At 49.1% G+C, this 22,360-nt stretch overlaps 1 protein-coding gene and 1 long non-coding RNA gene across 3 annotated transcripts in view; one reads left to right on the plus strand and one right to left on the minus strand.

Annotated features, from left to right (window-relative positions):
* Positions 1-5,038, minus strand: part of Lrrc20 (leucine rich repeat containing 20) — a 102,895-nt gene extending 97,857 nt beyond the window's left edge. For both annotated transcript variants that reach the window (XM_042265651.2, XM_006972707.4), the window contains exon 1: positions 4,936-5,038. The gene's annotated coding sequence lies outside the window, so the exon portion shown is untranslated. The remainder of the gene's footprint in view (positions 1-4,935) is intronic.
* A 12,797-nt stretch (positions 5,039-17,835) lies between these two features.
* Positions 17,836-19,769, plus strand: LOC121824762 (uncharacterized). Its single transcript, XR_013046668.1, has 3 exons — positions 17,836-18,361; positions 18,475-18,609; positions 19,108-19,769. It is a non-coding gene; the product is annotated as an uncharacterized LOC121824762 (long non-coding RNA).
* Positions 19,770-22,360: the final 2,591 nt, after the last annotated feature.

Here is a 22,360-nt window from a genome sequence, read left to right on the forward strand (position 1 = left end):
TCACTCGGAGCCCGGGACTCATAAACCACTCCACGAAAGCCAGCTGAGAGGATCCGGGAGGACATGGGCAGGTGCGACACCAGCGCTGAGTTTTTCCGTGTATGACCCACGGGACTCTGAACAAACACTTCGGCAGAACTCATCCGTGAGGAATGAGTCCAGGTCCCATGGCTCCACTCCCAGAAAGTGTCCCCTGACTGTCCCAGCCTCAGCAGTGGCTCCTCCCTCTGAGCTTCAGTGGTACTTACATGACTAAGCACAGGTCACTCACAGGTTGTTTGTGAGCATCAAAATTTCTCTCTCCAGCTGGGCGTGGTGGCATGCACCTTTAATCCCAGCACTGGGGAGTTCGGGGGGGCCTACCTGGTCTGGGCTACATAGTGAGACCCAGGACAGCCAGAGAGCTACATCATAAAGAGACCCTGTCTCAAAAAAAAAAAAAAAAAAAAAAAAAAAGCAAAAAACAAACAAACAGAAAAAAAAGAGAAATCTCCCCTCCCACATTGCTCCCTTCCCCTCCCCTTCCCCACTGGCCTGTGAGCACATCCACCCTAGGCTTCTCTTGTACTCTCACCAATACAGATACTCCGGAAGTACCTCCAGTGGTGACGGGCCACGCCCACCACTTGGATTTCAAATCTGAATGCAAGTCAAGTGACTCTTCCAATAGGTTGAAAAGGGTCCTAAATCTGCATACATAAACAGCCTGCATAGCTCGGGCCAGTGAGTGACAGTGGGGGGGGGGGGGGCCGGCGGCGCCGCGGTGACAAACGGGACCCCACCACTTTCAACATGTAGCCGCCTACTCCCTAGGCCTGAATTAGCGTTGCCAAAATTGAAGTGACGTACTTGTCTTTACTTTTTAAACTTTACTTATTTAACTTTATTTTATGTGCTCTGGCATTTTGTCCAAATTCATGTCTGTGTAAAGGTGCTGGATCCCCTGGCACTGTAGTTACAGACCGTTGGGAGCTGCCATGTGGGTGCTGGGAATTGAACCCGGGTCCTCTGGGAGAGCAGCCAGTGCTCTTAACCACTGAGTCATCTCTCCAGCCCTTAATTTTACTTCTCTCTCTCTCTCTCTCTCTCTCTCTCTCTCTCTCTCTCTCTCTCTCTCTCTCTCGTGTGTGTGTGTGTGTGTGTGTGTGTGTGTGTGTGTGTGTGTGCAGGCTCAAGTGTGCTGTGGGACACATTTAGAGGTAAGAAGACACCTTTCAAGAATGTGTTCTCCCCACGGTAGGTTCTTAGATCAAACTCAGGTCACCAGGTGTGGCAGCAAGTGTTTTACCCACTGAGCCCTCTCAGTGGCCCTGACGTCACTTACCCTAACTCCTTCACACACAGGGAAACTGAGGATCAAGGAAGGGAGGCCAACAGCTAGATGGACACAGAGACCCCACGTCTCCTGATTCTTAGCCTGGGGCTCTTCCTGCATACCATCTTCTCTCCTTCCCCTCTCCAATACTCATGATCAATAATCATTATGTATGTTAGGTATACAGGGCATAAGAATAAAAGGAAAAAAATGACAGGATTTAACTCTAACTTGTGATTTTTTTGAAGATGAAATTTCTAAAGAACAGCCCCGGGACAATTCTGGACTCAAAACAAAAAATGGAAAGAAAATTTGAAGATGCGCAGGGCCTGTGCTACCCAGAAGAATATACTAGGCTGTCACTCAGCCCCTATGCCTGCAATTCTATCAGCTGTCACCAGGTGGAGATACAGCTGTGGGTTATCGATGAAGGAAGTCCCTGGGAAAACCACCAGGGAGTAGAAACTCCGACACCCCAGTGTGGGTCAGGGTGGACCAGAAAGCACGAACAGGAACAACATATAAAGTCCAGGTGACAAAGCAACTTACTAGGAAGAAGGACTCCCTTATCTCAAGGATGCCCTGGGTGCAGCATAGAGACATCCTAGGAAATCTAAAACCATTGCCTAAAACATCAGCTGCCTACATTCACCACACTCACCACTGGCCAAGCAGCCATTCATATCACCTAAAGACTCTTTTCACCACAAGCGAGAAGTGCTCCACCAATCCAGCCGGGCACCTCTTCCAAGCCAGAGGACAGAGCAGGCAGGACTGTGTGGTGGAGAGACGACAGGTCACATTCTGTACAGGGGCCAAGATAGGGTAGCAGGACTCCAGAGCTGAGGGAGAAAAAAACCTGAGGAGGCTGGAGTGGGGTCCTGGCCCCACCAAGAGGCACCGAGAAAACTATCCATGTGCACTTAGTGGCCCCTTTGGCCCCAAAGCCTGGACCAAATGGATTTATTTAGTATCTAATAGGAGCTCAAAGAGAAAGGCTGGGGAGGAGGATGAGAAAAACACATTTGTCCTTGCTGGGTCTGGTGGCACAGGCCTGTAATAACAGCTACTCAGCAGGCTGAAGAGGGAGAATCATAAGTTCAAGACCTGCCTGGACTACAGAGCAAGTTCAAGGGCAACTCAGACTCTTCTCATAGCCCTGGTTTTAATCCCAGTACTGGTGGGGAGTGGGAGGCATGGGATGGGACACATAGTTATTGTGGGTTTTTTTTTTTTTCTTTTCAACATTTTAAAAAGAGAAACAGACAACTGTCAAAGCCAAGCCAGGCAGGGCTGTAGGCTGCCCCCTCCGCAGTCTATATAAACAGTTTTGAGCCCATTCACAATCTGCACATCAGCACTATCTGAACAATCAAGGCAATCGGCATCCCTCTGGAGCCAGCACAAACCAGGGGCCCCAGGCCAGCCCCACAGGGTCTCAGTCCTGGGCTTCGGGAAGCAGAGATCTGGTGAAGCCTTCGAGTAAAAGTGATGGCAGCGGAGTTAGGAAGAAACAGGAGCTATGGGCCCACAGGGGCCTGGGCTGTTTCATTATAACCAGGGCTATCCATTGCAGCCACCGGGTGGGGGATGCGGGAGACTTGGAAACTTTCAAGGAAGCTGGACACGGCGACATGTATCTATAATCCCAGCCCGGGGAAAGCCGAGGCTGGAGGATTTTGAGTCCCAGGCCAGCCTGGGCTACAGAGCAAGACCCTGTCTCAGAAAAATAAATAAAGGAGGAAAGGAAGGAGGAGAAAAGAAAACCAGAGGAAAAAGGAGGAGGAAGAAATGACCAAAGAAATCACTCCCAAGTCCACAGTGCTTGGACAGACAGAATAATCCCTGCCCACCTGCTCACCTGTCCCTTCCCCGAGTCTGTGATACAGCCCAGGACATGTTTAAATCTGCAATCTTCTGGTCACCCACCCCGGACAATAAAGAGACAAAGACAGGATAGACTAGAGGTGTCCCCACCTTTTGACACCACAACACGGCCCTGTCATCCACATGTGTATGAGCTGCATTCATAGCTCTCCTGGGACGAACTGGGCCCACAGGCCACAGGCTGGACATGCCTGATGGAACAAGCTTCCCACTGGCAGGCAGAATGAGCCAGTTATGGGCCAGTACAGAACAGTGATAGCCTGGGGGGGGGGGATGGAGGCCTGTGGCCTGACCCCAGAGGGAGGAACCACAGGGTGCCAGCAACAGGTAGACAAAGACATGCCAGAGAGGAGAAGGCCTGCAGTCTGTTTCAGATCTCTGGGGACTTTCCTAGAAGGCAGTCAGTCCTCTGAGGGGCACCACTAATCCAAGCAGAATTCTGGAAAGTTCTCAATGCTGTGGGGCAGCCCCAGTTGTAAGATGGAAACATCACCCTTCCTCAATGGAGCTGTTAGGAAAACTAATTGATGATAAATCACTTCTGAGCAAGGGCTTTGCAAGCCATTAAGGGCTTCCCACATCAAGGCATGACCAATGAATAGGTGAGCAAACACGGGTAGACAGGAAGTTTTCACACAATAAATTTAAGGTGGGTGTGCTGTTCTGCTTTGACAGAGCTATTGTGAGCGCTGCGCGCGATTCCTCTGCCAGATGGGAAACCGGTCTCACCTAGATTCCAAACTGGGGGCTGGGGTACTTAAACCTTGACCATAGATAGCTCTGACCCAGCCCTTAAGGGCCAGAGCTTTACCACCTTATCTGCCGCCCTGAGATCTCTGCAAAAGAAACCACTGCGACACTCCGGACGCACCAGATGGTCCTATATTTAGTTACTGTTGTGGTCAACTGGGAACTTTAGAGCCTGGCAGCCGCTCTGCGGGGCAACCGGAGCCTCTGGAGCCATGTGCGCGAGCTGCCCCACCGCTGGCTCCAGCCAGGCTTCGGGACCCTGCCAAGGCCGAGAGCTGGTGTGGGGAGGTGAGGGGGCACGGTGCTTGTTCGCACCCCAGCTGTCCCAAAGGTGCACTCGAGACCAGAACAGAGCTGACCCACTTTCCCACTCAGGGGAAACAGCCCGCTGGGCAGTGAGCCGGACGTGTCGGCGCCTAGTTTCTGAGTCTTGGGGTTTGGGGAGCCCCGCGTGAGCATCCTCAGACTGTATCTGCCCATGACAGTACGCAGGGGCCAAAGGCAGGATTCCCCCAGACCGCATGCCCGCTGCCCGTGGCTGCTGGTCTCCAGCCCGGCACTGGTCTGGCAGTCGGGGACGGGGGCAAATAAAGCAAACAGACCAGGGGACTCTGGTGATCACACAGGCCGGGGGCGTCCCACGCTGCCAGGGGCGGAGAGGTACACTCCCGGAGCGACATGCGCAGCTGCCTCTCCCCGTGGGCACGGGCGTCTCCCTGGGGAAACGGAAGCTGGGCTGTCCGGGAGCGCTAACTACGAGCCTCCCACTCCCCCGAGCGATCGCGGGCTGGCGAGTCCACGACCCCGGACACTGCCCGAGCCGCCGCTCAGTGCTACCACCAGGTGTCCTGGGGGAGGGGAAAGGACGCGGCCAAGCCTGGGACCCTGCTTTCCCTTCTCCCCCAGCCCCTGCCACGCTCGGCCTCTGGCCACCGTTACTCTGCGCGGCGCGGAGCCTGTGGGCCGCTTGAGGCAGCACTTACGGCGACAATGCGTCCTAAGCCCTGCGCCCAGCAGTCACGCTCCCTCGGCGGCCGCCGGTACCCGGTGCAAGTTCTGAGCCCAAGGGGCGGAGCTCGAGGGGGCGGAGCCCAAGGGGCAGCCAGCTCTGTGCGCACGACCGCTCAGCCAATAGCGGTGCCAGGATGATAACTGGGGCGGGGCGAGGCCTGAGCTCCGGCTGCGCGAACCAATCAGCGCTCAGTTCTTTCTGCGCGCTCAGGAACCTAGGGAGGAACCGCTTTGTGTAGAGTCAGCCCGAGCCAGAGCGCTGGAGGCGGATGTCTGCACCTACATCTTGAGGGTGCTGCTCCCAGGCTGGGTTTTCTCCAGATGGGGCTGAGTCCGGCAGATCAGGGAACTTTGAAAAACGTGAAGAAACTCTAATTGAGGCCTCATAGTAACTTCATCTCTCCAAAGCCCAGGAAACATGGAATTAATGTCTATATAAATACCTGCTTCTCGGGGTCCTTGTGAGCATTGTTGCGTGCAGCGCGCTGCTGCGATGCAAAAACAAGACTCTCACCTCCAAGGGGATCAGAGAAGGTTTATCCTGGAGCCAAATATGAGTGGCCCTAGCCCTAGAACACAGATGCAGGTTATTCCATGTCCCAGTGTGGTCACAGTTCAACGAAGTTGTGTGTTGTTTCGTTTTTGTTTTGTTTTGTAAGATTCATGCGTATTTGCCTGCATGTGTATCTGTGTGTCTGGTAGCCTCAGAGGCCAGAAAGAGGGGTGATGATCATCCCCTGAAATTAGAGTTACAGAAAACTGTGAGCCATGTCCAGCTGGGAACCGATCCTCTGTATGAGCAGTAACTACTCTTCACTGATGAGCCGTTGCTCCAGCCTCTTGGTGAAGGTTTGATAGCAACAGAACAAAGAAAGTCATAAATCGAGGCACGTTTCACGTGTATTGGTGAGGATCCCAGATAACCAGGCTACAGCCAAGGGGAGGGTGGGGAGATCTCAGCTATAGGCTGTCGGATGCTAGTCTAAAGGCAATTAGCCCTTTGGTTGATTGGAAACTAGAGGGCTGTTCATGCATTCTAAATGATTTATAGAATGGTTACAAAGCTGTTAGGCCAGGTAGAGAGCAGGGCAAGCTGTAGTTGTTAAGCAGCATAAACATGCCTCAAAATAATCTGGCTCAGGACCTGCAACATTCCAACCTCTCTGCATCTCCAAGGTTCTAATCAGTAAATCAGATTAGCTGAAGGTGTAATTCGGTCATTTTTTATGCACAGTGCCCAGACTAAGCATCCGGAGACCTTCTATTGTGTAACTGTTTCCGAAAACACCCCAAACGGCAGGAATCTCCTTAAACAATATGGAATTCAAAATAACTTCAGGAACCTCCTTAAACAGGAAGGGTAATAACTCAAAATAGCTTCAGGAAGTCCCTGAAACCGACCAGATTCACTAGCACCCCCCCCCCCCCCCCCCCCCCCGCCAGAGTCAGCAATAAACTTGTCATACAACACCTTCCTTTAGGGATGTACCCTCCCTGGGCTCTTGGTTTGGAGTCCCCTCTGCTTCTTCATTCTTGAAATCTCCATGAAAAGAGACAAGACACACTTTTAGTGATGCCTTTATTGCCTAATGGAGCAGAGCACACTCCTAAGGCATAAGAGTAAACAATGGCCCCAAGGACCACTCTCCAGTCTACTTTTTAGGCAGGCCTTAGGCTGTTTCTGAAGTCTCCAGAACAGGTCATTTTTTCCTGAGGGAATTTGTCCTCTGTGTGTCTGTGTGTGGGTCACCTGTGAGTGCAGGCACATGCATACATAAGTGGAGATCAGAGAACAGTTCCTGCTATGGGTCCTCACCTTCCGCCTGGAGATAGAATCTCGGGCACACCACTACATGCGCTCGAGTTTGTTAGACAGGGACCATATGAGGCTCAGGATTTCCAGAGCCAGGCCTATTAATCACCTTCCAGACAGTTCTGGTTGTCACACTTCCCAGGGTCAGAGGACTCAGGTCTCATCCACTCCGGTCTCATCCCTCTGACTAGCCAATAGAGCCCTGCAATTTCAGTCCTTGGTTTTCCAAACTGTTGAGGATGAAGGAGTCAGTCCCAATGTCTTCCAGGCCTGCTAATGTTTACAAAGCTGCCTGACATTGCCACATACCCTTCCCAGGGAAGAGGGGAAGACAAGAAGAGATCGTCTCCTCCTCTAACACACACACACACACACACACACACACACACACTATGGGGAGGTCTGGAGAATGAATATTGAATTCGTCCACTGAGGAGGCTTTGGCAGTACAGCACATTTCTTAGGACCTTAGGGTTTATGTCCCCCTAAAAGATATATTAATTCTAATCTTGGAGCTGGGAGTGTAGCTCAGCTCATAGAGTGCTTGCGCTTGCAGGAACCCTGAGTTTGGTCCCCAGCACCTCAAAAACCAGGCATGCTAGTGGAATCCCAGCACCCAAAAGGGGGAGGCAGGAAGATCAGAAGGTCAAGATGACCCCCAGCTACTGTGGTGGTTCGAATAGGCATGGCCCCCATTGACTCAAGGTGTTTGAATGCTTGGCCCATACTCAGCGGCACTAGTAGGAGGTGTGGCCTTGTTGGAGTGGGTGTGGCCTTGTTGGAGTGGGTGTGGCCTTGTTGGAGTGGGTGTGGCCTTGTTGGAGTGGGTGTGGCCTTGTTGGAGGAAGTGTGTCCCTGTGGAAGTGGGCTTTGAGGCCTTATAAGCTCAAGTCCAGCTAGTGTGACAGTTATTCCTTCTGCTGCCTGTGGATCAAAATATAGAACTTTCAGCTCCTTCTCCAGCAAACTATAAGCCAGCCAGAATTAAATGTTTTCTTTTGATTGTGTGAGCCTTCCCGTGGTGTCCTTGACCCCTCTGGCTCCAACACTCCTTTCTCCAACTCCACAGGATTCACAAATTCCACCTCATGTTCGGCTGCGGGTCTCTGCATCTGCCTCCATCAGTTGCTGGATGGTGCCTCTCTGATGACAATTAGACCAGGCACCAATCTGGTCACGGGAGACGGCCAGTTTGCCTGGGCTCATAAGGGCTCACAGAGACTGAACAGACAACCAGGGAACCTGCACGGGACTGACCTAGGCCCTCGGCCTGGCTTACATATTATAACTGTGTAGCTTGGCCCTCTTGGGGGACCGTGGGAACAGGGGCTGTCTCCGACACTTTTGCTGGCTTTTGGGACCCTACTCTTTATACTGGGTCACCTTGCCCAGCCTTAACACATGGGGAGGTGCTTAGTTTTACTGCAATTTGATATGCCATGTTTTCTTGATACTCATGGGAGACCTGCCCTTTCCTGGATGGAGATGGAAAAGTAGAGGATTTGGGGGAGGTGTGGGAGCAGGGGGGGAAGGGAGGAAGGGACTGGGCAGGGAGAATGGAGGAGGCTGTGCCAGGATGTAAATAAATAGATGAATAAACAAAAAAATAAAAATTAAAAAATGTAAGAGTTGCTGTCGTAGGGGCTGGAGAGATGGCTCAGTGGTTAAGAGCACTGGCTGCTCTTCCAGAGGACCCGGGTTCAATTTCCAGCACCCACAAGGCAGCTCACAACTGCCTGTAATTACAGTTCCAGGGGATCCGACACCCTCACACAGACATACATGCAGGAAAAACACCAATAAACATTAAAAAAAAAGTGTTGCTGTGGTCATGGTGTCTCTCCACAGCAATAAAACCCTAACTAAGACAAACCAGCCTGGGCTACATAAGATCATTCTAAATAAGATAAGACAAAAAATGAGCCGGCTGGTTGTGGTGCTCACTTTTAATCCCAGCACTTGGGAGGCAGAGCCAGGCAGATCTCTGTGAGTTCAAGGCCAGCCTGGGCTACAGAGTGAGTTCCAGGAAAGGTGCAAAGCTACACAGAGAAACCCTGTCTCGAAAAAAAAAAAAAAAAAAAAGAAGTGAAATGAAAAAGAAAAAAAAATCTCCAAACCCTCAGTACCTCAGAACATGGCCTTATTGAAGACAGGGTCATTGTAGATATCATTAGTAAAGCTAAGGTCACATAGGATGATGGAAATGGAGAGATTCTCCTGGAAGGCAAAGAATGCAGGGATAGTTGGTGGACCAGAAGCTGGCAACAGGCAAGAACAGAGTCTCAGGCCTCAGATCCTCCTAGAGGGAGCAGATTCTGTCAAGTTCATTTCCAACCTTTAGTTGCCAGAGCTGGGAGAGAATAAATATCTGTTGTTCTGAACTACCCAACTGGGCACACTGATGATGCCTATAGTCCCAGCTATTCAGGGGGTCTGATACAGTTGAGCCTATGAGTTCAAGAACAGATTGGGCAACATACCTAGATGTTGGGAGGACAGCACGAAGGTCCTCATGCCCACAGATCTCCAGAGAAACCAGGAATGTTAAGCACCGGAATTGTCTTCCCAATGGGAAAGATGAAAAACCTGTTCTTCCATCCAGAAAGCTGGGAATTAGAAATGATTAACAACCTGGTGATCTGTGTTATCTGTTGGACCAGGCCATATCAAGCTCCTACAACCAGGACCAAAGGTGGCTAATAGCCCAAATGACTTCTATGCTATCTGTATGACTGAGACCTGACTGGACCCTTCTTGAGGCCCTTAAGTTAGTACGGTGGCCTATCTCTAGAACCCATTTTCTTGGAAGAAATAACATGTACCCTGAGTGGAGTTTCTATGTAATTACACTTCCTTGTGCACCAGGGATTATATTATACCAGGAAACGTTTTTTCCAAATCATACTGTGTTTAAATTTGTCGGGAATAAACCGCCTGGGATCAGACCCCTGAAGTCTTGATCCAGGTTGACAGAGTCAGTCTGAAGGAGTTTTCGTTCTCACCTCTTCAAGGTTTGTTTCCCTGCCTGCTGTGACCACCTGCAGGGTCCCCTTCCCTCAACCCCATCCCAAAATCAAAAAGTAAAAGTAAATAACTATCTGGTCTGCATCGATTTGTTATAGGGGCTGTAGGAACAGGAACACAAGCAGTGTGTCCCCAACCGGAAAATTCAAAATCTGAAATGAGACAAATTCCAGAACTTTCTGAGCACCAACATGACCCCACAAGTGGAAAAATTCCTCATGTGAGAGGTCATAGTCAAAATGAAGGTACACCAAATAATAATAGTAGTAGAGATGATAAAGTTGACAGACTTGGTTTTTCCAAGAAAATCAGTGTAGACTTGGGTGCTATCGCTGTCTGTGTGCAAATATTCCAAAGTGAAACACAGAACACTGCCGAGCCCGGCACACTGGCAGTCACCTTTAATTCCAGCATTTGGAAAGCAGAGGCAGGAGGCTCCCTGTGAGCTCCAGGCCACCTAGGGTTACATAGTGAGACCCTGTCCCCCCACCCCCCAAAAAAAAGTTAGGTACAGAGACAGAAAGATTCCTGGAGCCTCCTTGTTAACCGGTCTAGACACCAGCTGGTAAGGTTCACCAAGAAGACTGTTGCCCTGTTGCATAAATAAATAAATAAATAAATAAATAAATAAATAAATAGATAGATAGATAGATAGATAGATAGATAGATAGATAGATAGATAATAAATAAATAAGATGGAGACCCAGCGGTGGTGGCCTATACCTTTAATCCCAGAACCTGGGAGGCAGAAGCAGGTGGATCTCTGAGTTTCAGTCCAACCTGGTCTACAGAGTGAGTGCCAGGACAGCCAGGGCTACATGGTGTGTTGCTGGAGGGCTTCTCTCCAGGTTCCACCAAGCCCCGCAGCCCCACAATCCACGTATAAAATAATCACTCAGACGCTTATATTACTTATAAACTGTATGGCTGTGGCAGGCTTCTTGCTAACTGTTCTTATATCTTAAATTAACCCATTTCTATAAATCTATACCTTGCCACGTGGCTGGTGGCTTACTGGCGTCTTTACATGCTGCTTGTCCTGGCGGTGGCTGCAGTGTCTCTCTCTCCTTCTTCCTGTTTCCCCAATTCTCCTCTCTCCTTGTCCCACCTATACTTCCTGTCTGGTCACTGGCCATCAGTGTTTTATTTATATAGAGCGATATCCACAGCACTTCCCCTTTTCTTCTTTTTTTAAAAAGGAAGGTTTTAACTTTAACATGGTAAAATTACGTATAACAAAACAATTATCAAGCAAGAATTACAGTTACAATATTAAAGAAGATGTCCTATCTATCTTATATTTGTGAGTTTAAGGTTTTATATCTAACTTATCTTTTATCATAACTGAGGAAATTACAACTATCTAGTCTTTAACCACATCAAAGACCTGAGAAGGAACATAATGGTACCTGAGAAATGGTAGATGGATGCAAGCAACTTTCGGGAATCTTGCAAGAGTAGACCAAGACAGCTGGCAGCCTGGACAGTCACCTAATGTTTCTCAACATTGTTGGTGCATTCAAATTGGCTACAGGCCTAGAGTATATGACAGACCATTTTCAGAAGCAGGAATTTTGAAAGACCATCTTACCCTGTCTTGGCAGAGTACAGTGGCTGCTTTCCTTGTGTCCCGCTTGTCCAGAAAGGACAGCATTGCATTCGTACTGTCAGCCGTCAAGGTAAGGGCAGTTCTTTGCCCAGTAGGCCATTTTGTGCCAAGAAGACAAACTTCCAAATGGAAATGTCTTAGAAGCCCAACATTCTCTCGGGATCAAATTGGTGCAGCCAGGAGCAATTGTGTCTCATGTCAACAGAATTCTAAGTTATTTAAATGCCATATTCTCTAGGTCTATGAAGTATTCGAAGATTACCTATCTATCTGAAATATATCTATGTATACCTAGAAGACTTAACTAACATGGCTACAAATATGATTATCATAGGTGACTAATTATTAATCTATTTCTTAATTATCCATTACAATTTTAAATGAGTTACATAAACATAATACCTCAAACAAGAATATATTTTATATATATATATATATATATATATACAGTATAACAAAATTAACTTCAAGTTTGTATCAATAAACTAAAATTTATACCAATGTAAAACATTTTAAACATAAACTAAAATCTATACCAATATAAAACATTTTAAACAAGTTGTTCTTTAAAAGTAGGTTCATTAACCTACCCTTTTATCTTATCATCTCTATATCCTATATATCTATATCATATCCCCTTTTCTTTTTTAGAAAGAGATCGCATTTATAATCAACCTGTTTTAAATAAAAATATTGGTTTTTCTCTGTCCCAATGGTGTAAAGAAAAACAGAAAAAGAAAAGATGGGGAACAATTGATCGATACATCCAGTGTTAGTTCTGGCTTCCACATGCACACACATGCACACACATGTACACACACACAAGATTATGAAGCAAGCCTGAGCAACACGCTGAAACCTCATCTAAAAGGAAAAAAGAAAAAAAGTTGGACCTAATGGCATAGGATTGTAATTCAGCTATTCAGGAGGCTGATATGATAATCTAAAGTTCAAGACCAGCCTGAATAACTTAGCAAGATCCTGTCTCAAAACAGTGTTAGGGCACTTGCCTAAAACGATGTGCAAAACCCTGGGTTCACCCCAGCACCATAAGGGGAGCAAGGGAAAGAGGAAGTGAGGGAAAAAGATGTTGGGGTCCTACCCCCCACCTCAGATTGTGACCTCAAGATAGATTGTTTATAGAGGTAATCAAGTTAAAACTAAGGCTTTTTTATTTTATGTATATGAGTGCTCTATTGACTTTATGCCAGAAGAGGCACCAGATCTCACTATAGATGGTTGTGAGTCACCATGTGGGTGCTGGGAATTGAACTCAGGTCCTCTGGAAGAGCAGCCAGTGCTCTTAACCTCTGAGCCATCTCTCCAGCCCCCTAAAATTAAGGTTGTTAGGGTAGGCTCTAATCCAATATGACTTGTGTCTTCATAAAAAAAAGGTCAAACTTGTGTGCAGACAGACACCCATAGAAAGGAGGTCAAGTGAGGTCACAGGCAAAATGGCCATTTACAAACCAAGGCAACAATGGCCTGACAGACTGTTCCCAGGCAGCCCCCAGGGGAAAAAAAAAAAAAAAAACCAGTCCTGCCTGACCTCAGGATCTTCATTGCTAGCCGGCAGCAGTGAGGGGCAATGACTTTCTGTCGCTAAGACACCCTCTGTGCCGTCCTGTGTGGGAGAAAGCTTAACGCTTTTCCTTTCCCATTCTCCTCTCTTCACAGGATCCCTTGATCTCGCACCTGCTGAGGGAAAAATATGTTTGGTAGGAGCAAGGTGTGAAGTGCCCGTCTCGCCCTGGGCCTCCCGGTGTGCCTGCCCCTCCACCTTAGCCGGGTCTCCGGGTCTCCGCCTGCGGCTGACTCCCAACAGGCAGGCTTTGATGCCACTGCAGACTGCTGAAGCCGCTTCTCTTACCCATCTTCCAAAGAGTTCATCCTGGTGAGAGGTCCCGTGTGTGTGTGTGTGTGTGTGTGTGTGTGTGTGTGTGTGTGTGTGTGTCCCGCCCTCCCCCGCCCCACCCCCACCCCAGCATCCTGGTACAGCAGGGTTCCAAACCTGAGCAGAAGCGGTTGGCCTCCCCTCTCAATTACCATAGAAATTAAGATTCAGCCTGGGGTGGTGGCGCATGCCTTACTTCGTTCTAGGTAGGACAGCCAGAGCTATGGAGAAAGACCTTGTCTCAAAATAAATTAATTAATTAAGATTCACTCGATTTACTCACACAAAACACACACACACACACACACACACACACACACACACACACACACACAGCCGGCCGCCTTCCTGATTTTTGCTGTATTAGCGCCACCCAGCGGTGAGCCTGAGTTGCACACGCGGGCTCAGAGAACTCACGGGACTCAAGTCCTCCTGGTGGAGTGGCATCATCAAACACCAGAGAATCGACCAGGGCTGCTGTTAGGCTCAGAGGTTAAGAACACTGGATGCAAGGCATGGTAGTCCATGTCTTTAACCCCAACACTCGGGAGGCAGAAGCAAGCAGATCTCTGTGAATTCGAGGCCAGCCTGGTTTACAAAGTGAGTTCCAGGAGAGCCAAGGCTACACAGAACAAAAAGAGCATGTATGCTCTTCCAGAGAACCAGGGTTCACTCCCCAGCATGTACATGGCGGCTCACACTTATAATTCCAGCACTGAGAGAGAGGAATAATGATTGTGATGAGTTCAAGCCAACCTGGGCTACATAGTAAGCTCCAGACCAACCTGGACTACAGCCTGAGTTTGTCTCAAGAAACAAACAGACAAAAGTGTTGGTAAAAGAGAGATTTTGGACAGTCCTGTCATAGTCTACTTGGCGGTCATAACAAAAACCACAGGCTGTGAGTTAGACAGCAGACGTCATTTTCTCACAGTTCGGGGGCCTAAAAGGCCGTGGTCAGTTCGAGCCGATGGAGGCCCTGGGGGAAGCACTCCTCCTGGCTGTAGCCAAGCTGTGTTCTGGCTGTGTCCTTACCCGGAGCAGAGACATCTAGCATCTTCCTGATCTCAGAGCAGCAGCCTTCGACTAGAGTCTTTCCCTGGGAGTCCATTTGTCCATCTCTATAGATTTCTCCAAAGACACCAGGCTAGGCTTCAGCATTAAGAATCTCAAGGAGTCGAGCGTGTTAATGCTTAGTGTGGTGGTGTGAATAGGTATGCCCCCATAGACTCATGTGTTTGAATGCTTGGCCCATAGGCAGTGGCACTATTAGGAGGTGTGGCTTTGTTGGAGGAAGTGTGTCAATGTGGGGGTAGGCTTTGAGTTTTTGGGGGTTTGTTTGTTTGTTTTTGAGACAGGGTTCCTCTGTGTAGCTTTGGAGCCTGTCCTGGATCTCACTTTTGTAGACCAGGCTGGACTCGAACGCACAGAGATCCACCTGGCTCTGCCTCCCGAGTGCTGGGATTAAAGGTGTGCGCCACCACCACCCAGCTTGAGGTCTTATATGCTCAAGCTACACCCACTGTGACACACAGATTCCTTCTGCTACCTGTGGATCAAGATATAGAGCTCTCAGCTCCTTCTCCAATAACATGTTTGCCTGCATGCTGCCATGTTTCCTGCCATGATGATTAAACCCCTAAAACTGTAAACTAGCCTCAATTAAACATTTTCCTTTATGAGGCTGGAGAGATGGCTCAGCAGTTGGGAGCACTGGCTGCTGCTCTTCCAGAGGACCCGGGTTCAATTCCCAGCATCCACATGGCAACTCACAACTGTCCATAATTCCAAGATCTGACACCCTCACACAGACATCTACACAGGCAAAACACCAATGCACAGAAAATAAAAATAAATAAATCATTTAAAATAATGTTTTCCTTTATAAGAGTTGCCGTGGTCGTGGTGTCTCTTCATAGAAATAGAACCCTAACTAAGACACTTAGAATTCATGGCTCAGGCCTAGAATTCCAACACTGGGGAGGCAGAGGCAGAAAGATCACTGGGATTTATTGGCTAGCCAGCCTCACCAAATCAGTGAGCTCTAGGATGTTGAGGCCTTCACTCTAGAAAGGTGGGGGGAGGGGCTGAAGAAAGCACCGAAGTTGACCCGTGGCCACCACATGTGTGCACACCAGTGCACCCACATACAACCAAACACATACAAAGAACAGTTTTGAAGAGACATGGGCCAGTCCATGCCACCCATGCACTGAACTCTATAATGTACAGGCATTTCCTGGACCTTCCTCCCCCCCCCCTTTTTTTTTCTATGGGTTCTCGCTCTTGCCTAGGTTGGCTGGAACTTCTGGGCTTCAGTCAGCCTCTAGCCACACATTTCCAGTAGCCAGGATTCAGGTATAGGCCCCCGGCCTGACTCACGGGCCTTCATTAAGATGGCCACACAGGAACTATCTCCTCCTCACCGCACCCTGCCTTCTCCCTCCAAGTTTTCCCACCTCTGACCTTGCAGGTACAATAATGAGAGGATTCGCAAGTGTATTGCCTGCAGATCCGAAGATGAGTCGTTCCTGTGTGAGAGGAAGGAGCCTGGAACTTCTGATGGAAGCACACTCCTGCCAAGCCCAGGAGGTGCCTTAGGAGCACCGCTCTACCAAAGCGTATTCTCACGGCAGTGCGCATCCCTAAGCACGCTCGACTTGTTCACCTGTGCCACGGTAAAAGCAAATTTGGGGATGCATGGTCTAGCCTCTCCTCAGGCCATTTGAGCCTTTAACCTCTGAACTGCCACCCCCAGTCAATCACCACCCATATCTCTCCCAGAATGCCCTGCGTGATGAATACATATCTACTCAAAAGCAGCCGTTAGGCCAGGTGTGGGGACATGCACCTTTAATCCTAGCACTCTGGAGGCAGAGGTGGGTGGATTTCTGTGAGTTGAAGCCAGCCTGGTCTACATAGGGAGTCCCAAGCCAGCCAGGTATACCCGGTGAGACCCTGTCTCAAAACAAAACAAAAGGAGGTAATTGGGGTGGATGAAATGGCTCAGTAGGTTCTTACTGCCAAGCCTGAATTTGATCCTTGGACCCACGGGGTAGAAGGAGAGAAGTGACTCAAAAAATTGTCCTTTGAACTTCACATATTTACCGTGGCATGTACACCTCCTCCCAGATAGATAGATAGATAGACAGACAGATGCATGGGTGGGTGGATGGACGGACAGACAGATAGATAGAGTGTTGCTGGAGAGCTTCTCTCCAGGCTCCCCAAGCCCCGCAGTCCCACAATCCACTTATAAAATAATCACTCAGACGCTTATATCACTTATAAACTGTATGGCCGTGGCAGGCTTCTTGCTAACTATTCTTTTATCTTAAATTAACCCATTTCTATAAATCTATACCTTGCCACGTGGCTGGTGGCTTACCAGCGTCTTCACATGCTGCTGGTCATGGCGGGCGGCTGCAGTGTGTCTCCCCTCAGCCTTCCGCTTCCCAGAATTCTCCTCTCTCCTTGTCCCACCTACTTCCTGCCTCGTCACTGGCCACCAGTGTTTTATTTATATAGAACAATATCCACAGCAATAGAGGGTGGATAGATGGATAGATAGATAGATAGATAGATAGATAGATAGATATGGATGGATAGATAGACAGACAGACAGACAGACAGATAGATAGATAGATAAAAAAGTGTAATTTTAAAAGAGAAAAAGAGAAGGTGAGTAGCCGCACATGCCAGATAGATAGAGGATGGATGGATGGATGGATGGATGGATGGATGGATGGATGGACAGATGATGGATGGATAGATGGATGGATGGATAGATAGATAGATAGATAGATAGATAGATAGATAGATAGATAGATAGTGGATGGATGCCGTACATGCCAGACAGATAGATAGATAGAAAAGTGTAATTTTAAAAGAGCAAAAGAGAAGGTGAGTAGCCACACATACCAGGCACTGTGTTGGGCCCCAGCAGTGCAGAGGGCACATGGCTTACTCTCACAGGATCTACTTTTGGTGACAGGGCAGAGGGTGGATAAACAGTGATACAATTAGAACTGGTCACGTTGGGGAGAGCCCCCTGTGCCCCGAGAGCTTGCCCAGGAAACACTGGACCTTGGCGCTGTCCTCGGAAGGACTCTGAGTGGGGTAGGAACAGGGGAGAAAGAGGAGCATTTCCTGAGCTGCCTGTTGGGCACAGCGCCAAGGTCACACGGCTCTCTGAAGGTGAGAGGACGATACACTTAGTGTTTTAACACAGAGCTGTCACCCTCCAGCTATTTCTGCACAGAGGGTCCTCTGCAAGCCTTCGGGGAAGGTGTGAGTCAGGGCTGAGCGCTCACATGGAGGCCCGACTGAACAGGGGTGACTTCCACATTCACTCTGGGTGCTGGCAGAATTCAACGTCTTTGTGGATGTAGGATTCACTGGGTCAAGCATCTCGCTGCTGGGTTCATGCCACACACACCGCCATCCAACTCAGAGCTGCGTCCATGCTAGGTAAGTGCTCTGCCACTGAACTTGCTTCATGATCCCCCCCCCCCCCAGGAAACGTTAAAAACAAAAAACATTTGTTCAGCTGGGCTTGATGGCTCACACCTAAAATTCCAGGGCTCGAAAAGCTGAGGTAGGACTGGGAATTTCCAGGACAATTTGCTGTGCTCTGGTAAGACCCTGTCTCCAAAACAAAAAACAACAAACAAGGAAACCGGCTATAGCCATAGTGGTCCTAGCACTGAGGAGGTGGAGGCCAGGGGATCTGGAGGTAAAGGCCTGCCTGAGCCACAGAGGGAGTTAGAAGCTAGTCGGGGCTACGTGAGTTCTTTTCTGAGACAGAGACAGAAACGGAAAGGGAGGGAAGGAGAGACAGACAGAGGCAGAAAGACAGAGAGATCTATTTACCCATATATGAGGAAGAAGGTCCAGCTCAAAGAAATATTCTGACCATTCAAACCTTGTGATTGCTTGAGCTTTTCCCGGTGACTTGCAGGACCATGGGCCATTCAGAGCAGCTGTTTGTAGGAAAACTCCCAATTCAGAGCGCCCCCTAGTGTTAAAGTAGCAGAGGTGACTCCAGACTCAGACTAGGTGAGGTTTTTTTTGTAAGAACACCCTGTGGTGGTGGTGGTGAGGGGCGAGGTTGGGGTTGGGGGCGTGGGGGAGGGTGTCCAGTAATGGGAAGGGCAGCCTCTTTTCTGCAGTCTGGCACATAGAACAGCCAAGTGGTGTCCTACTCCAGCCAGGACGAAAGGCCAGTGCTACAACTCTATTCACCCTGCAGCATCCTTCTTCCAAGCCGGTGACTGGACCCCGACCTGGGACTACAGCATTTCTAGGTAAATGCTCTGCTCGTGAGCTTGTTGTGCAAGTTTTCTAGGGGAAATATAAAGGAAACATCTATGCACCCCAATAAGCAGAGTACAGACTGGCCACAGAAAAGGTCTAACGTACCTCATGGACAGGAATGGCCTCCTGCACTTTTGCTGCATTGGTTAGGAGGTTAGGAGGAAGCCTGGGGTCCCACCCACACGAAGGGTGTGACATCAGGGGGAGGAATCTTGAGCTTCACCTTGACATCTGTTTGCCATAAAGGAACAATCAGGAAAAGAGAGAGGCATGTGCAAAGGCCCCGGGACAGAAGGAAGCATGACAATCAGAAACAGGAAGAAAATGAGAAGGAGCAGGGTGAATGAGAAGGACTCTGTGCTGGGCTTTCTCTCTCTCTCTCTCTCTCTCTCTCTCTCTCTCTCTCTCTCTCTCTCTCTCTCATTCTTAAGATTTATTGCATGTGTTATGGTGTTTTGCCTGCATGTCTGTGCATCACATCCATGCAGTACCCAGGGAGGCCAGAAGAGGGCATCCGATCCTTTGAAACTGGAGTTACAGAGAGTTGTGAACTGTCACATGGGTGCTGAGCATCAAACCCGGGTCCTTGGTGTGAGCAACAAATACTCACTGCTGAGTCATTTCTCCAGCACCTCCACAGGGCTTCTCAAAAATTCCAAGAGGAATGGAGAGCTGTGGAAGAGAGAGAGGGGAGACACAATCCAACACACATTGCCAGTCACTGACACCAGAGATGAATGGCCCCTTCCAGAACCATCCAGAAGACAAGGAGTCGATGCCAAGGCAGGTGGGCCCCACAGGCAGCTGGGAGCTCTGTGAGAGTAAGCTTGATTCAGCATTGGGCACCAAGGGGAAACATGAGAATAAATTACTTGATGGATCAATAAAAAGCCAGGTGTCTTGTCCACACCAAGAACCAGATCCCTGACAGTCTAGTCTGTCTTCTACTATGCCCACCCACACAGAATTCCCCTTGACAACCTTGAGATCCACCCAGGAGATGGCATAAGTTCCTGGGGATAGCAACCCTTGCCTCAACTTGGCAAGCACCAGCCTTGGCTAGAAGGCTGGGTACACAGTGTGCCCTGCCTGTGGGCTGAGGCGGGAGCAGGGTGGGGCCCAGTACTCACTATTTGGATGACTGTGCATTTCCAGTCCAACTGTGCTTTCTCTAGTTGGAGCTGAATCTCTCATATCCAGCACATTCCACCAGATGCAGTGTGGCTGCTGGGGGCTCTAACCTTGCGCTCACCCTGCAGACCCGGGGCTTCTGTTGAGCTGGAGAATCAGAGTTGGGTCTGTAGAACCCTCTAGTGAATGTCGGGATGGAGAAGAAGACAGGAGAGACAGGTTGACTTGTGGCCAGCAGATTCAAAACTGACTCCAAGAGCCCCCTTTACCAGGACTATATAACCTTAAGCAAGCTGTACCCCTTTCCTTCTCCCTGCCTGCCTGCCTTCTTTCCATGTATGTACACTGTACATGCTCATGTGGGGATGGGCATACGTGTGAGGGGGGGATATGTGTGTATGGAGGAGGCCAGAGATGCTACAATTTTTAAAATTTTTTTTTTTTGTGTGTGTGTGTGTGTGTGTGTGTGTGTGTGCGCGCGCGTGCGCGCGCGCCAGCAGAGCCCAGAAGAGCCTTGATCCCCAGGAGCAGAGTTATATGTTGTTGTGAGCCGCCTGACTCAGGTACTGGAAACTGAACTCAGGTCCTCTGGAAGAGTAGCAAGTGCTCTTAACTGCTGAGCCATCTCTCCATCCCCTCTATCCTTCCAGCCCCTCCATGATAGTTTTTGAGGCTGAGTCTCTTCCTGGACCTGGAGCCCACCACCTGGCTTGACTAGTGGGCTAGCTAGCTTCTCCGGTGCTGGAATTGGAGCCAACTCAGCTCTCACAGAGGTGTGTAGAATCTGAACTCAGGTCCTCACGGTTGCACGGTGGGCATTTTACCGAATGAGCCACCTTCCCGGTCCCTAACCCCACTTCCTGAAGTCTGTCCTGAGAGAGAGAGTGAGCATCATCCGCCAAGGCCTCCAAAGGGATGACTCCTGGGAGGAAAGCGTGGCTTCCTGTGGCAAAGCGGGACAGAGAGACAGAGATGTTCTGCCTACTCCTCTCCAGCTTGGGTACCTTCTAGAAACTTCCTGGATCTGTTGGATGCCTGAGGACCATCCCCGTCAGTCAAACCTTGGCTGGCCCTGATATAAATTCCCAGAAGTGTGCTCCACGAGGAAGGGGTTCTCCTCCCCAGGATTTTCAGACTCCAGACTTGCAGCTCATTGTTATATCTACCACAAGCTGGTGGGAGAGCCGGCACCTGGCCACCATGAACCATAACCAACAACTGTGGGTCATTTTTAGAGCTGAAGAGATGACGCAGTCAATAAAGCATTTGACGGGTTGGAGAGATGGCTGAGTGGTTAAGAGCACTGGGTTGCTCTTCCAGAGGACCCAGGTTCGATTCCCGGCAGCCAATGGCAGCTCACAACTGTCTCTAACTCTTGTTCCAGGGGATCTGACACCCTCACATAGACATGCATGCAGACAAAACATCTGTGGCGGTTTGAAAAATAATGGCCCCAAAGGGAATGGCACTGTTGGGAGGTGTGGCCTTGCTGGAGGAAGTGTGTCACTGTGGGAACAGTCTTTGAGGTCTCTTTTCTCAAGCTTCACCAGTGTGACAGTCAGTCGACTTCCTGCTGCCTTCTGGTCAAGATGTAGCACTCTCAGCTCCAGCACCATGTCTGCCTGCACGCCACCGCCATGCTGGCCCTCATGATGATAATGGACTGAACCTCTGAAACTGTAAGCGAGCCACCCCAATTCAATGTTTTCTTTAATAAGAGTTGCCGTGGGGGAGGGGGGCTGGAGAGATGGCCCAGTGGTTAAGAGCACTGGCTGCTCTTCCAGAGTTCCCAGCACCCACATGGCAGCTCACAACTGTCTATAATTCCAGTTCCAGGGGATCTGACACCTTCACACCAATGCACATAAAATAAAGTTTAAAAAATATTCTTAAAAAAAAAAAAGAGTTGCCATGGTCATGGTGTCTCTTCACAGCAATAAAAACCCTAACTAAGACAACACTAATGTATAGAAAATAAATAAATAAATAAATAAATGAATAAATAAATAAACAAATAACATTTGAATCCCAAGTTTAAGACCTGAGTTTGATCTCTCAGAACCCACATAAACAGCTTGGTCTCATTGTGCAGCCTTGGAATCCCAGCACCTGAGAAGCAGAGACAGGAGAGTCCCTGGTCTCCTTGGCCAGCTAGCCATGCCAAATCCGGAAGCTCCAGGTTCCCTGAGGATGAAGGAAGGGGCTGGCGAGAAGGCTCAGCTGCTAAAGGTATTTGCCAGCAGGATTAGTGACCTGAGCTCAACCCCAGAACTCACAGAAGGGTGGAAGAGGAAAAAATAACCCCACGAAGTTATCTTCTGACTTCTCCGTGCACACTGTGGGATTTGAATGCACACACACATACATGCACTAAAAGCAACAATAAAGAAAATAAAAATTTCCAACAGAAACAGCAACAAAATGAAAATTTTAAAAAGGTGGAGATCAATTTTGAGAAAGAGGCCCCCAACACTGACCTCTAGCCTACACACACACACACACGCACACGCACACGCACACGCACACGCACACGCACGCACGCACGCACAAGCACGGGAGATTTTTAGAGGGGCCAGATCATGTTGGCAAGCTGCTTATTTGGAGCTGCTT

The sequence above is a fragment of the Peromyscus maniculatus genome, chromosome 21, assembly GCF_049852395.1.
Source record: "Peromyscus maniculatus bairdii isolate BWxNUB_F1_BW_parent chromosome 21, HU_Pman_BW_mat_3.1, whole genome shotgun sequence".
Classification (NCBI taxonomy): domain Eukaryota; kingdom Metazoa; phylum Chordata; class Mammalia; order Rodentia; family Cricetidae; genus Peromyscus; species Peromyscus maniculatus.